Here is a 16,307-nt window from a genome sequence, read left to right as displayed (position 1 = left end):
TATTTGTAGTAGCCAGAACTTGGAAGCAACCTAGATGACCCTCAACTGAAGAGTGGATAGAGAAAATGTGGTACATTTACACAATGGAGTACTATTCAGCAGAATAAAACAATGGAATCTTGAAATTTGCAGGCAAATGGATGGCACTAGAAGAAGCCATCCTGAGTGAGGTTACCCAATCGCAAAGAGAAACATGGCATGTACTCTCTCATATATGGATTTCAGACATAGATCTGGGGAGTGCCAGCCTACAATCCCACAGCCAGAGAGTCTGGGGAACGGAACCTTCATCCAATGGCTGATGGAAGCAGAGGCAGATTCCCACAGCTAAACAATGAGCTGAACTCAAGGAACCCAGAGACAGAGAGGGAGGACTGATGAGCAAAGGGGTTAAGCCTGGGCTGGTTTAACCCCCAGAAACAGCTGATCTAACAAGGGGTAGTTCTTAAATCCCAGACTGATGGCTGGGAATCTAGCATGGAACTCATCCAGACCCCCTGAATGTGGGTGTCGGTGAGGAGGCCTAGGCAATCTATGGGGCCTTGGGTAGTAGATCAGTATTTATCCCTGGCATACAAATGGACTTTGGGTGTCCATCCCACAATGAGAGATGCACTCTCACCTTGGACTCTTGGGGGGAGGGTCTATGCCCTGCCCTGGATGAAATGACAGACTATGGACACCCCCATGGAGGGCCTCACCCTCCCTGGGGAAATGAGGGGGTGTTGGGGGGGGTTGGTGGGAGGGTGTGGGAGGAGGGGAGGGAAAGTGAGTAGGACCTGGGATTGACATGTGAAGAAACCTTATCTCTAATTTAAATTTAAAAATAAAAATTAAAAAAAGAAATACCCACGAACCTTTTGGAAATAATAATAAAAAAGCCACCTCTGTAATCTCACAGTCTAAGAATAGACTTGACTTTTGGATTTTTGCTGAATTAAATATGTGTTCAGTGAAGGCAGTCAAGAACATTTCCAGTACCAGTTTGAGACTTGTGGGGAATAGAGAGGGTTTCACTGTGTGTGGAGGGTATTGTGATAGCCACACGGGCTGACTTTTGAGTGTGCTGGGGGTGAGAAGGAGGGAAAGGTGAGTATTATCACAGTCATTTAAGCCACCCCTTAGTCAGATCTGACCAAATGTAAAGGCTGCAGTAGGTAGACACTGTTCGTATCCCTGTACATGGAGGCCAACGGTGAGGTTCTATGGTTTCTGGGTAATTACTGCGTCATTACTTTAATGAACCCTCACAGTGGTGGCGTTTGTCATGGTGCCTGGCCGGATAGCAATACTCTGTGCCTTCTAGGGTAGCATTGAAAGGTCTTATGTTCCACTGGTAATGCTGGTCCCTTTCAAGGGAGCTTGCTTCTTCTGGGTGACCCATGGAACTATGCTATGGTGGCCAGCCACCCTTCAGGAACACCTGGTGAGTGGCACCTACTGGTCCTGGCTTTACTGTTCTTCTCTTCATCTTTGGAACCATGGCTCTGAGGAAAGAACCAGCAATGGAGCAGGGTGTGTGGTTGAAGGCCCACACGTAGTTTCCCTGACTTTTCTCAGGACATTTTCTTATCATCCCCAGGTTATTTTTGGTCTATGGTCAAAAAGTCCATCCTTGGCTGGATTTAGACTTCTTCCCTTTCTTCCCAATCAAATCACTTCTCTTTGTCATGTCTAAATTGACCTTTGCACTCCCCACCTTGTCTACTGCAGAAAAGGAGCCACTGCAAACGAAACACAATTGAGTCACATCATGTATCCCACGAGGACGTGTGTGCCTTTTCTCTGTCACCCCGAGTCCCTCTCTGAGGCTAACAAGCAAGATCAACATGCTCAGAAAGCAATGGAGTGAGACATGCCTTCTGTCTGGATCAGGTGAGTGTGCTTAATTTCCTCTAGAGCAAGACAGCTGTGCACGGTGCATCTCAGTACTCTGCCCTGGCTCAATGAGGGCAAGCATCACTGCCAGGGGGCAAGCATAACGGTATTAGTTTTGACTATATCGAATGCCTTGTTCTGGAGACATCGACTTGGGATGCAGTCCTGGGTCAGCCATGTTACCTGTGTAACCTTTGACAAGACATTTTTCTGAGCTCTAGTGTCCATGTCTGCGATTGGAATCCAAATACTAGTGATTTTTACAGGACTGATAGACTTACTGAATTCAACATTTTAGGTACACACCATGCCTAGTGTTGCTGTCCTGGTGTTATGGTTTATACATTTCATGTAAAATCTGGGGCAGTCACGATGTCTGTGGCCAGAAGAGCATTCTGTGGGGCCTCGGCTTCAGTCACTATGATTTATTTTTTTTAATTCAAGGGGAGAGATAAATCCTTGATTTGAAAAGGAAGAATTTCTTAGTTGTAAATTCAGTTTAATATATATGGTGGGTATTCTCTTTCCTCATAGAATTGTAGGGTTTTCTAAGACTTTTCAAAGGCCCTAATCAGACTCTGCAAAGGTAGCCCCTCCATGTGTGATTTACCTGTGAGCTATATAATTTCATGGTGGTAAATTAAAGTGTAATTTCATCCCCAGATTCAATAGTTGTGATTTTTAGATAGATAACGAGGGAGCCTTAGACCCAGGTTTGCTTGGGAAGATTCTGCCTTGTTTTGACATGTTAGACGGAAGACACTTGCACTCTCACATCGGAAAGCCTGGTTATAGTGCTCCAGCACACACGGGAGCAGGCTGTATCTTTTGTTACAGAGCAGAGAGGCTTTAAAACCTTTTTGAAGGCTGCAATTAGACTCTGAGCAAAGGTTTCTTCTCTCTTCATAAATCGTATGCATGGACTATACAATTTAATGGAGGTAAATTGAGATGAATTGTTTGAAGACCCAATTGCTCCCTTTCCAAATGTTTTGAGATTTAAGCTTCCTCAGATCAAATCCAAGACAGGAGCTGAGCAGCTGGCTAGATTTCTGTTCTTTGTCCATGACAAAGACTATGGGCTGTAGTAGGTTGCTGTAGAAGCTACAGTTTTGCCTTTAGATGGAGGGGGTCGATCATCTGGATGTGTAACCAGGTATTTTTTTCTACTTGTATCTGAAAGATGCTCAATGACTTCAAACGCTTCACTCTTTGACCTCTAGAAGGAGGTGGAAGGGGCTCACCTATCATTCAGAGGACTCTCTTTCTTGTCCCTCTTGTACATGTAGATACACATGTAGGAAGAGATCTCACATACCCGCAACACTGACCACACCTGTTTGGTCACAGGTACGTGGGGGGTGGCGCTTGATCGAGGTCGGAGGTGGGCAGAGTGCTGACCTCAGTTCTCAGCTTCTCATGTAAGTGACTTCTCTCTCTCTAATAAAGTATCTTACGACTCCCCTGCCCATTATCCTTGGCATGGCTTGTTTATCAACATCAGACACAGGCCGTAAGAAGTAAAGAATTTGCTCAGAATCTCCCAGTACACGCAGCAGAGACTTCTATTTCTGCCCCCTGCCAGCATCTAACTCCACTTCTCCCACAGGAAAAGAACCTTTACTTCGTGGTTGGATGTACAGCTGTCTTTAGCACAGACCTGAATGCTAGTCTTTTTTTTTTTTTTTTTTTTAGTAGAAGTGTCAATGAGACTGAGTTCTAGCTGACCACAGATAAATAACAGTGTCCTGAGTAGCATCTGGAAATAATCCTTTGTTCTTCACTCTGTCCTCTGGCTGGGGTGTGGAAGTGATTCGTTGCCTTATTAACAACACGTAACCAGTAATTGTAAAAGTTCAGTGTACTGTGAGCGTGCTGGCTTCTGGATACATCTATGTTTGAGGGGGTTAACTGAGCCTGATGGCATTTGCAACAAGTTGGTTGTCTACTGGGTATGTGAAGTCACTGTGGCTAGGTCAGGGAAGGCGGCTTCCTGTGCCTTATCTGTCTTTTTTTTTTCTCTACACAACAGGTCATGCTGATGTAAGCAGACATGAGTGACAAGTGGAAACATACAAGTAGCTTTTCTTGTCTCCTCTGTGTCATGTTGGCTAATAGCCTACTGGCCAAAGTCATGTGACCAGGCTGCAAGACAGACTAGGAAAGGGGATACTTCCTGGCTTCATGCAAAAGCTTGCAAAGGACAGGATGGGAATGGAGGCCCAAATGAATCCCATCTATTACAGGTGGATGACTGAATAGAGGGGTAGACGTCTAGAAAGAGAGATTAAAAATAAGAAAGTTCTGCTTGTTATGTTCAGTCTCTGGTCTCTGGTGTGTCTGGCCTATCTGGGGCTATCTTGGATTTGATGTTGTCTTTGGTATCCAAGGGAGAGCTTAGAGATGGGCTGTGGCCCCGGGCTGTTGACTACGTGGGCTATGACCTGCTCCTTCCCTGAAGAAGGTCTTGACTTCTGAGTCATTGTGAAAACTTTCACAAACTTTACCCTGAGATTGGAAAGAATGCGTTTTAGAGACGAGAACTCTTCAGAGGCGTTGTGTTCATAACACACAGTCATACTGTGCCCTGAGAACTGAACTAGGATGCCAAAGACATGTATGATAGGCATGCCTCTGTTATGTCATATAAACAACAGTGTCAGAGATGTGGGGTTATTCTATGCTGTTCATAGGTCCTTCAGAACCAGATAGCAAAAGGAAATGCAGCTGATAAACGAGTTAAAGTTTTTTAGACTTCATGGATTTTTGAATTTCTATTTATACACAATACACACACAGACACACACACACACAGACACACAGACACAGACACACACATACTCACACACACACACACCTTTTGTAGTGATAAAGATTGAACCTAGGGCCTCACTCATGAATTTATTCCTAGGTTCAGCTCCTGGTGCCCTGATATATATATATATATTGAAGATCCGGCAATATTGTTTCAAATGCTCTCACAACAATGTTCTAAAATTCATAGAAGTCACATAATGACAGCATTGTGAAAATTCAAGGTGCGGAATGACAGCTGTTATAGAAGTGAAAGGAAAACAGTTTTCATGTGAAAACTGATGATTATAAACCACGTTGTTGTGTAACTGATGCAAGAGTGAGTGCTGAGGACAATCCAGATTTCTTCCAAGATGTGCAAACGACTTACATTTGTTTTGGTGATGTTAAGACTTACAGCCCATTGGGCCTTTTTCCTTCTGTGGGAGAGATAGGAGTGATTCTGGAAAATTTCCCAGAACCTTAAACAAGTAAAAGCAGTGTTAGCTCACTTTGTAATGGATGATTGATACCTTAACCCTACATCTTCTCCAGCATCACATAGGTGTCATTTGTTTTAAGGCAGACGTAGTAGATCTGAGTTAGCGGGAAGCCTGTAACTTATTATGGGTAAGAAGCAAATATTTATTGATTTCTTTATATATTTGTATGGGTATACAAATGTATGCATATATATGTCTCTCTCTATATATCTATATGCATATATATATGTATATCTACATGTATACACAACCACACATATAAATTTGTATTATATATCCACACATAAATGTCTGTATGTATAATGCGCACATCTACACATCTACATAAATATATGTATAGGCATACAGAATCACGTAGATGTATATGTATATGTGTACGCAGACCACACATACATGTATATGCATACATACATACACACAGCTTTCTCCATGTATGCACACAAACATGTGTAAGTGCTGCACACCCCATGGGGGAGACTCACCTTTTCTTGGGAAGGCTGAGGGAAGTGACTTCTGGGAGACCCTGCTATGGGACAGGTCTTCTCTGGGAACTGGCCCATTGAAACTCTGATGCACGCAGGGAATGAGACATGGTTTCTTCCCCACCTTTTTTATGGAGCTTCCTGGTTAGATAGCCTAGACAAAATGGTGAGATCTAGATTCACCCAGCGATCCTGTTTCCACATACATCAACATACACACATATGCACACAACATATACACAAACATAGAGAGACACCACTGTTTTTGACATGCTTCGATTTTGATGTCATACTATATTTAGAATTTATCGTTTAGTGATCTGTAGCTCACTATAGCACAGATCTGCTGGCACTGTCCGTGGATGAAGGGTAGCAGGTCGTCATAGCAACCTTCCTCCATCCTTCCAGCCTAAGGGCTGTGTTGTCCTCCCGATTTCCTTTGTGACTTCTGTTGTCATAGCTCTGGACTCTGGGGTTTTCTATGCTTTCCCCCAAAGGAAACCATTCCCCGGTGCACTGCTTCTGAAAGATCCGAGAAGCTCTGCTCATTGACCGGTGTGCTCTGTTTCACCCCAGCAGGATGGGGGGTGACTTCTTGTTGCAGAGCAGTGAGGGCGAGCTGTGTCAGTGGTAGTGTCTGAGAGTATCAATCCAGTCATTTCAGGCACCAACACAGAAGGCCTCAGACAGAGACAGTCAACTCTGCTTGCTTCCTTCCCACTCCCTGGAGTTCAATTCCCCCAGCTCCATCCCTCAGCGTGGTCCAAGGCTGGTGGCACCTGCCATGACTGAAAGAAGAAATCCAGACTTAGCCACCCAATCAGAGTAGGATCTGGGGGTCTCTGATTCCCAGAGAAGTTGGGGGTGTTTTCTGAGGGCTCCCATCTTCCCTGACCTGAATGAACTCCAGAACTCACCTCACCTGTCCCCGTATTTCATCCATTTTGAGCTGAGCTCTACAATAACTCCCTCAGTCACATAGGGGACACGTCATTATCTCCCACCTCTCTCTCTATGCACCCCCAACACCCCACTTGTCCGGGGGCATGGCAGCAGGGGCACTTAGCCACGGGGGCATGGCAGCAGAGGCACTTAGCCACAATGCTTGCAATCTCTAGCTTTAACCCTTTAGCTCTAGGCTACAGCTCCTTACTGTGGTTGAGAAATTTTTACCTTGAGTCAGAAAGGATGCGGGTGTGAGGGGATGGGTGACCTCTGTTCCACCCTTCGTTTCCCTTGGGCATCCCAGTCTCCCTCCCTAGTAGTGTCAGTAACAATACATGAAGCTGTGGCATCAGAAAACTTGACCGATGGTGACTTGAGAGTTGAGGATTTATTTTACTCACATGACAAGTCAAGATTGACGGGCCGACCTCAGAGTCAGAGGTTTTGTCATCCCTTAGTCCTAGCTGCCCAATAAGGTAACCAGCAGCCACAGGCAGCCATTTAAGTTTAGATGAATTGCAATGAAAGAAAAATAAGCTGGTGCTCAGGCACCCTGGCAGCTTTTGCAAGTGACTTGTGGCTCCATAAGGAGTCAGTGATGATGGGGACAGTGATGATGGGGACAGTGATGATGGGGACAGTGATGATGGGGACAGTGATGATGGGGACAGTGATGATGGGGACAGTGATGATGGGGACACTTCCATCAAGGCACAATGATGGGGACACTTCCATCAAGGCACAAGCAGTGAAACAGCTGCTGAACAGGCATGTGTTCAAAGAGAGGAGGAGGTGGCGCAAGCCACATTGCTTTATTTTATCAAATAAGCTGTCTTCTAGAATTCCTTTATAACACCTACCAGGGCCTTGCCAAACATGGTGCATCGTAGCTGCACGGGAAACTGGCATACAGAATCCTGAGCAAGGCTGGAGAGTGGAGGCTTCAAACAGAGCAGAGATTTGGGTGGAAAGGAGGGGGCTGGGAAGGGGACTGCAGTGGGAAAGTGGGAAGAGGCAGCTTTGTGCCTGGCTGCCTCCATCCCGAGCTCTAGCCGGCCCCACGAGCATTCCCTGCCCCCTCCTGGTTTCCCCAGCAACTTTCTGTGTGATCTCTTAAAAACACAAAACAACAGCTGACCTGACAAAGGTTAACTCTTGAATCCCAGGCATCAGCCTGGGAATCCAGCATGGGACTGATCAAGTCCCCCGGAATCTGGGTGTCAGTGAGGAGGCCTAGGGAATCTATTGAGCCTTGGGCAGCAGATCAGTAACCATCCCAAGTATACACATGGACTTTGGACTCCCATAGAACAATGTGAGGTGCACTCTCACCCTGAACTCTTGGGGAAGGGTCTAGGCCCTGCCCTATATGAAATGACAGACTATGGACACCCCCATGGAGGGCCTCACCCTCCCTGGGGGAATGAGGGGATAACGGGGGGGGGTTGGGGGGAGGACACGGGAGGAGGGAAGGGAAAGAGAGAGGGACCTGGAACTGACTTGTGAAGCAACCTCGTTTCTTATCTAAATTTAAACTGGAAAATAAAATAAAAACAAAATAAAAAAACACAAAACAAAGCAACAAAAGCGAAGCAAAACTGAAAAACAGAAGTTAATGTTTGCAGCACATTCTACTGGGGCCAGGAGCCACTTAATACCAAGCAGAGGTCTGTGATCGTGCTCTCCTTCCTATCTCCCCAAATTTCTCACTCTCCGACCTCCCAGTCCTTCTCCTTTCCCCCCAAGTAAGGGAGTGTGGGGACACCAGACCTTGAGCAGAAACCCACTTCCCCTTCGGCCTGGGAGCAGGCATCTATGTAATGTTTACTGAAAACAATTCAGTGCTTTAAAGCTTGATAGGGCTCAGATAGGGCTGGCTCACTGAAATACCATGCCTTCCACACCTCCTATGGCTAGATGCCTCTTCCTGCCCCCTGTGGTGTCTTCCCGATTCTGGGGCCGGAGATTAAACCACCAGCCAGGAGGGTGAGAAGTGGAAAGAATGGTATGTAAATGGATGGCAAAAGTCCTTAAAAAGGGAAGCTCCTTTTTCTTAGAGAGACTTCTCCAGAGATTTCGCCAGAGACTTCTCCTGAGATTTCTTCTGAGAGCTCTCTCCTAAGCTGACTTGGGAAGATAAAGTTTTCTTAAAGCAACCGACCGGTCTCTGTGTCATCTATCCCGACCACCTTGCTACATTCTCGGATGCAGGCCGCACAGCAGGTGCGACAAGGGAGCATAGTGTGGGCCTTGCTTTGCACACCCCAAACCCTGCAAAGCATCAGGCAGTCTTATCTGACACCCCGAGACCCGTGGAAGGCCATTTTCTTCCATTCTCTCCTCTCTCTCTCTCTCTCTCTCTCTCTCTCTCTCTCTCTCTCTCTCTCTCTCTCTCTCTTTTTACGAGACAGGGCTTCTCTGTATTGTTTTGGAGGCTGTCGGTCCAGCCCTGCCTCGAACTCACAGAGATCCACCTGCCTCTGCCTCCTGAGTGCTGGGATTAAAGGCGTGTGCCACCACTGCCCAACCCATTCTCTCCTCTTTAAGCTCCGCCAGACAAAAGGGCCTGCACAGATTCATCATCCTTCTGTCTAATACGACATCATCTGTCTTCGAAGGCAGGAAAACCCACAGCTACTTTTGAGTTTAATGTTTCTCCTGTAGCATCATATTTGGCTGAACACAGTAAAAGCAATTTATTAAGCATTTTTATTAAGAACCAGAGGTTAAGACATTTTTTGAAGAAGTGCAATAGTACAAGGCATTTTAAATTCTGGAGGCAGAGATGGGGTTACACCCCACCAGCTCTGAGTATGCCTGGCAGCTCTAATCACATTGACAAGTGTGTTCAATTTGTGAGCTCACATTTATCATCTGTGAGGCATGGAGAGAGTGCTGGATGGGCAGGAAGTGGCAAACCATGCCTTTTTGTGTCTGGTCCCTGAGCTAAGAGTGTTTTATGTATTCTTAAAGGACTTGGGTGTGGCCCACCAAATCTAACACAGTCACGATCAGGTTCCTTATAGAAGTTTGCACACCCCTGAATTACAGTCTGAGGGGCTTCCATCTCTAAATCACAGTGTCTAGATATCTGGTCCCTGTTGCCTAGTAACTTCACATGTGCTGTTTATGTTGAGAACCTTTGTGGGGTTCTGATAATGACAGAGGTCTTGTATCTCAAGGGAACAGGAAGGGGGACATGGCTAATTGGGCTGGTGCTGGGAGCTGTGAACTCATAGTAAAATCCTGACATGAGCTGTGACACATCTCCTCAGCAGCCACCCCATCAGATCCTGGAAATGGTGGGCAAAGGATTCCCATAGCATCACGTCTGCCTAGCTAGAACTGACTACACCAGCTTCAGGGAAACGATGGAGGAAACGTGAAGACCTATGACAGTGTGTGTTTGGGGTGGGGTTGGGCATGGGTGGGGCTGGAGCTGTCACTACAGTCAGCTGTCAGGGTGGGCACAGGCCCGGGCTTAGAGGTGTGGAAGAGAGTGGGATAGGGAAGCTGAGTCACACGTAGTCCTCTGTAAGAGCCCTGAGGCTTGAGTGCTGCTCAGGTGTGTATAGGATCTGTCCACTTGGTCCAATGCCCTGCTGCTGGGGTGGAGCTCAGGCAGCCTTCACTTCTGTTTATTCTCAGTATGAACTTGGGCCAGTTCACTAATTAGTTAAGAATCATAGTTTCTCAACAGCAAACTGGCACTAATGAGGCCTCATCTGTGGTTGTTGGAGAGGCAGCGGAAGGTACAGGCTTGAGGGTCCCTTATTCAAATGCTTTCAACTCAGAGTGTTTCAAACCGGAGATTCCTTCACACTGGATTCCTTGCACAGACTTCACTGTGTGGACACCCCTCACCTGAAAGTCTGAAGTCTGGAATCTGAAATTCTACAGAATTTCAAACTCAGTGAGGGTAGAACTCAAAGTGTTTCAGGCTTTGGAACGTTTGCATTTTTAGATTAGGGGTTCGCATCCCATGTCATGAGGTGGAGCATCAGCGACAAACAGCAGAGGCTCCTGAGTTTGAGACCATCTAAAGAAAACAAAACAAAACAAAACAAAACACCCTGCCGTTCTGAACACTTGCCACATGCTAGATATTTTGGTAAAGTTCTTTTCACTGGCCCCTCACTTAGCCCAACATATTCTGGACATGAACTCCCCCTTTTTAGCTGAAAATAATTTTTTCATACAATATATTCTGATCACAGTTTCCCCTCTCTCATCTCCCAGATCCTTCCCACCTTCCTACCCACCCCAAACCATTTCTTCCTCTCTTTAGAAAAAAACAGGTAAACAAACAAAAATCCCTCAAACAAGATTAAGAAAACAAACAACAGCAACAAAAAAGAAAAAGCACAAGAAACATATTTATACAGATACACATATACACAAAAACAAAATTGGAAACCAAAGCATACAGGCAAAATACAAGTGCCCAAAACAATGTAATATGAGGCAGAAAATCGATAGAAATACCCTTGAATTTGTTTTGTGTTTGACATCTATTTCTGTATATGGGGCCTACCCTTAAGTGTGCTTTACAATCCCACGCAGTGAGACTGCCTTGGAGAAAAGTAATTTTCCCTTTGCAAATGGTTGCCAGCTGGAGTTAGCTGCTTGGTTAGGAATGGGATATGGTGTCCATTTCTCCCTCTCAGCACTGGGACCCCATCTGACTTGGACCCTGTATATGATAGCATGGTCTCTGTGAGATCACATGTCTGTTAGACCTGCTATATCTGAAAGGCATTGTTTCCTTGGTGTCTTCCATCCCCACTGGCTCTTACAATCTTTCTGCCTCCTTGTCCACAAATTTCCCCGAGCCTTGAAGGGGGAGATTTGATAGAGATGTCCTATTTAGGACCGGTGTTCCAAGGTGTCAGGGATGTGTCATATCTCATGGAATGGGCCTGAAATCCAATCAGATAGTGGTTGGTGACTCACACAACTTCTGTACCTCTATGCACCGGCATATCATTTAGCGCTTCCTCTGTGCTTCTTCCCGTGTGAGCCGTCTCTCTCCTCCTGCTATGTGATACCCGATATCAGATTCAGGTCATCAGGATTGGAAGGAGATGCTTCTGCCTAACTGAGCCATCCTGAAAACCCCCAAACAGACTTTTGACAACAACTTGGAATTCTGTAATATTAGTTGGAAGTTTTAGCGTCTCCAAGACTCATCAACTATCCCTCCCAGGGGAGGGCAGCCCACTTGATTCTTCGTGGAATCCACCCAGGAGTCTGTCTTCTCTTAAACTCTCCAGCCACCCTGCTAAACAGGCACTTATCGTTGAAGCTTCACAAATGGGAAAGCAGGACTTAGAAAACTCAATACTTGGTCTGAATTTACTCAGACAGACACAGGCAGGAGCAGGTATTGAGCCTGATTTGGAACCCATGTCCAGGTTCACTGTTTTTTTTTTTTTGCGCCTCAATTGGAGTGGCCAGGGAATGTGTAGATGAGGTGGATGTGTGGTTTGAATAGGAATGGTCCCCCATAGGCTCTTGTGTCTCCCTGCATGGTCATCAGGGAGTGGCAGTGGTACTTGAAAGGGATTGGGAGGTGTGTCCTTTTTGGAGGAAGCATGCCACTGAGGGTGGGCATTGGGTTTCAAAAGCTCAAGCCAGGCCTAGTGTCTCTCTTTTCCTGCTGCCTGTAGATTTATATGTGGAACCCTCAAGCTACATTTTCAGTCCCAAGTTTGCTTGCATGCTGCCATGCTTCCCACTGTGAAGACAATAGACTGAAGCCTTGAAACTGTGAGCCAGTCCCGATTAAACGCCTTCCTTTATAAAGGTGTCTGGCCATAGTGTTTCTTCAATAAGACAGTGAGGTACGGGCACTTTGATCCTCCAATCCATTGAGATATTGTCTTGACCATTGGAGAGCCAAGGGGCAGTCTGGTGGGATGTTTCATGATGGTCAACATGAAGAGTATGTCTAGAACTTCAGTCATCAGGAAACAGGTATGTATTAGGACTGCTTGCTAAAACTGTAAAGGAGATGAAGGGATTGTATGTGTGGACAAGTTTATGTCTCTGTTTTTTGTGTGTGGTGTTTTTTTCAGTATTCAAGAGTTAAATATTTACACTTTGAATTCATTGAAAGATGAATGTCTCTTCACTTTCAATAGAACATGCTTTCTTACTAAAGTGTGGCTCACACCTTTCCTCCTTTTCTTTGCCCTGCAGGAGTGGGAAGATAAATTGAGCTGTGTAGAAATGCCTTCTAACGTGGTCCCTGTCTCCTCACCCCATTCATGAGCTGACCTCCTAACAAGAAGAAAGAGATGTATTTTAACTCAAGGGATTGTTTCTATCTCTGTGACCAATCTGCCTCCTCTCCTTCACAGAGTTTTCCATTTCAAAAGCCCATTTGAGGCAAAGCCTGCTGTTACCATCAGCAAAGCTCTGGACAGTGGCACCATGGGGGAGAGATCATTCTCTTTGTCTTACCTGAAACTATTGCTTTTACCCAGTGTCCATCTCTTCCCATCTGGATCCCTCTGTGAAGTGTGGTTCTTTTATGGGATATCCAACTAGGAGCAGAGTCTTACAAGCTGCAAGGACTGCTGTGACGTTTGGGGACTTCAGTTTCATTCTCATCTTCTCTGTGCTTCCCAGTTGCACAAGGAAGATTTTTTTCTTCATTTTTTTGTGAGTTGTCACACCCTTTCTCTATTCTTGATTGATTTATGGAGGTTTGCAGGGAAGCTTAATTGTCTATTTTCTTAGTACCACAGGAGTGTCTCCTTGAGGCAAGTTGATATGCTTACAAGAGGTGAAGAATTGGTGAGAAATGGCTGGTCTATGCTACAGAAGAAGAACTCGTGCTACAGAGTCAGAACCAAGCTAGCCATCTGGGGCTTTGCAGTTCAAGGTGGCTCTTTTGTCCTCAGGAGACCACAAGAGTCAGAGAAATACCACTTTCACAATCCCTGCCTTTCTCAACAACACTCAAACCATTCCTTGTTAGAGTTCTCTCTTGTGTAGCAAACATTTCCAAAACTGGCATCATAAGCTTCAAGGAGGATCATCCTCAACTCAGTGGGGGAAAGACAACATTATCAACAAGCAGGGGAGCTATGAATACTCTCCCTAGCTCAATACATAAACCTGATTGTAAAAAGCTGTGAGGAAATAACTTTGAAATGATACAAGACCTGAAGAATGTTCCAGGTGACCCAATCTATCCTGACACTCAACATTTCCAGTACTTCCGGCATTCCTATGGTCTCCTTCCTACCCCATTCTCCTCCACATAGCCACCCCACAAGACCAGGTGAGAAACTCTTGAAGGAGGCCTTTATAATCCCCTGCTCAGCTCCTATCATTGCACCAGCTCGTATACACCCTTACGTATTGCTTTGTAATATTTGAAACTATCTCATAAGTAGGATCTGATTTTTATCCTTCTTGATATTTTCCTTGAAAATGATATTTTACCCGTGGGTGTCTTTGTCTAACCTTTTTTCAAGGTATCTAATCATTCACTGTGGGGCAACATCACTACTTCATTCTCATGTTGTCAGATACTTGAGTTGTTCATGATATATTTGAAATTCATTACAGGAATTCTCCTCACCCCAACAGGTTAGACATTCAGACCCCACCCTACTCCAAAGGCATCCAGGAACCACAAAGACTTTTTAGGTCTAAGGGACTGTGGCTACTCAGATTGGCTACCCTTAATCTCAGGGTTACACAGTGATGCTGTTCAGAGGTCTTCACTTGTCTCCTTGTATCCACATTCCGTGACATAGTGGCATCAGCAGAAGACAAGCTGAGTCTGAGCATATGAACTGAGGAGCAGTGATCCCCAGTCTGCACTGTTGATCCCACGCAAGGCCACCTTCACTGACAATGTTGCAGCAATAAAACACAAGACAGACTCTGTCTGCATCCCAGCAACTTTGAGAACCCTAGTCTAGATATTTATCAGCCACCAACCCAAGCTGTGAACAAGCAGTGAGAGGCAGTAATGGACAGACTATGTCCTTGATTTGTGTGTGGAAGTCTCAATCACCAGAACCTTAAAATGTGACTATATTTGAAGACAGTCTCCTTAAAAAAACAGCTGGGTTTCATGTTGTCCCTTAAGAGTATCTGTGTAAGAAGAAATTAAGATAGATATAGTGCAGAGGGAAGATATTGTGGAGACACATGGAGATGGCTCCAAGTCAAAAGGGACGCACTCACACACATTGATCTCAAGCTTTCAGCCTTCCGAACCGCCAGGAATAAAGTTCTCTTGAAGCCACTCAGTCTGTGGAAGTTTGGTAAAGCAGCTTCAGCAGACACGTGCAGAAGTGCGAGGGCTGGAAGGAAGAGATAAAGCTAACATGCCAGTGCCAGGGTCAACCACAGAGAAAGCCAAGCATACCAGTAAACCCTCTGCAAGCATTAACAAGATGTTTCTGCATGATGGTCAGACACAAAAGCAATTATGGAAGCCTTTGCGTGTCTCCCTGTCAGTAGATGCCAATCATGAAACATAATAAAAACATAACACAGTGTTCACAGGAATCAATTCGTCAAGGAGCCCTTTGGGGAAGAAAAATTAAATTCAATTAAACAGCATAAAGGGAAGACGTGAATAAACAGGGAGATATTCCTTGTTCATGATGGGATATCGTAACATTGTAAAAATGTCAAATCCCATCAGATTAATTTACAAATCTGGTGAAACTGAATGTGAGTTCCAGATGAATGGGTTGAGAAGCTTGATAGACTTGTTCTGAGGTGAATAAATATGTATTTATTCATATAAATATGATTCATAAGTGTCTGGGTCTTTCCCTTGAGGTAGGGTTTCACTACATAGCTTTGTCTGGTGTGGAACTCACTATGTAGACCAGAGTAGTCTATATAATGGAGACCAACTTGCCTCTACCTACCAAGTGCTGGGATTAGGGACATATGCTGGTGGGTCAAGTTTTTAAAGGAGAAAGGATTCATCTCATTTTCAGTAGGGGGGAACAAAAGGGTGCTTTATTGCTGAGGAGAGTGACTGATGTAGAAGGCTTTACAGGGAAGGTAGCAGTTGCCAGATCGCTGAAATTACATCTGAAATGGGATAGTGAGAAGAAAATGTTTTAACCATAAAATTTAAAAACTAGACACATTTATCTGGGACTGCGCTCTGTAACAGAGGTAACCAGCCAAGACTTAAAGGCATAGAAGGTGTCGATACATTCAGATGGAAAGTTGTTTTAGACACCCTCTTCTCCATCTTGTTCTATAAACATGGTCACTTGAAATAACGATCTATAGAAAACTTCAAAGTGGTCACAAGGTGCCTTTAATCCCTGCACTCAGGAGACAGGTGGATCTCTGTGAGTTACAGACCAACCTAGTCTACAGAGAAGGTTCTAGAATAGGCTACAAAGCTATGCAGAGAAACCCTGTCTTGAAAATTCAAGAAAGAAAAAAAAGAAAATTTGGAAATGTGAGAATTGCTTGGATTTCTTATGGAAACTAGTGTAGAGATGGGATTGGGTGTTCAGGACATGATGTAAAGGAGAACACCTTCCCAGATTGTTGTGAGAAACCGCAGGGAGGGTTTCAGGGAGGCTCAGGATGGCATGGGAATGTCTATTAGATATGGCGTGGGGGTGAAGTTTCAGCAGATACATAGTTTGTACTAGAGAGATGAACTGATGAATGCTGGATGTATTTGGGGCACTGGGTAGATCTT

At 45.0% G+C, this 16,307-nt stretch overlaps 1 long non-coding RNA gene across 1 annotated transcript; it reads left to right on the top strand.

Moving 5' to 3' along the window:
• Positions 1–1,719: 1,719 nt before the first annotated feature.
• On the top strand, positions 1,720–15,381 carry LOC121144047. The gene is made up of 2 exons (XR_005881391.1): positions 1,720–1,875; positions 12,803–15,381. It is a non-coding gene; the product is annotated as an uncharacterized LOC121144047 (long non-coding RNA).
• Positions 15,382–16,307: the final 926 nt, after the last annotated feature.

This window comes from Mesocricetus auratus, unplaced genomic scaffold (genome assembly GCF_017639785.1).
Source record: "Mesocricetus auratus isolate SY011 unplaced genomic scaffold, BCM_Maur_2.0 Super-Scaffold_100014, whole genome shotgun sequence".
Taxonomy (NCBI): domain Eukaryota; kingdom Metazoa; phylum Chordata; class Mammalia; order Rodentia; family Cricetidae; genus Mesocricetus; species Mesocricetus auratus.
Note: the sequence above shows the minus strand (reverse complement) of the source record. Positions and strands in the feature narration are given on the sequence as shown.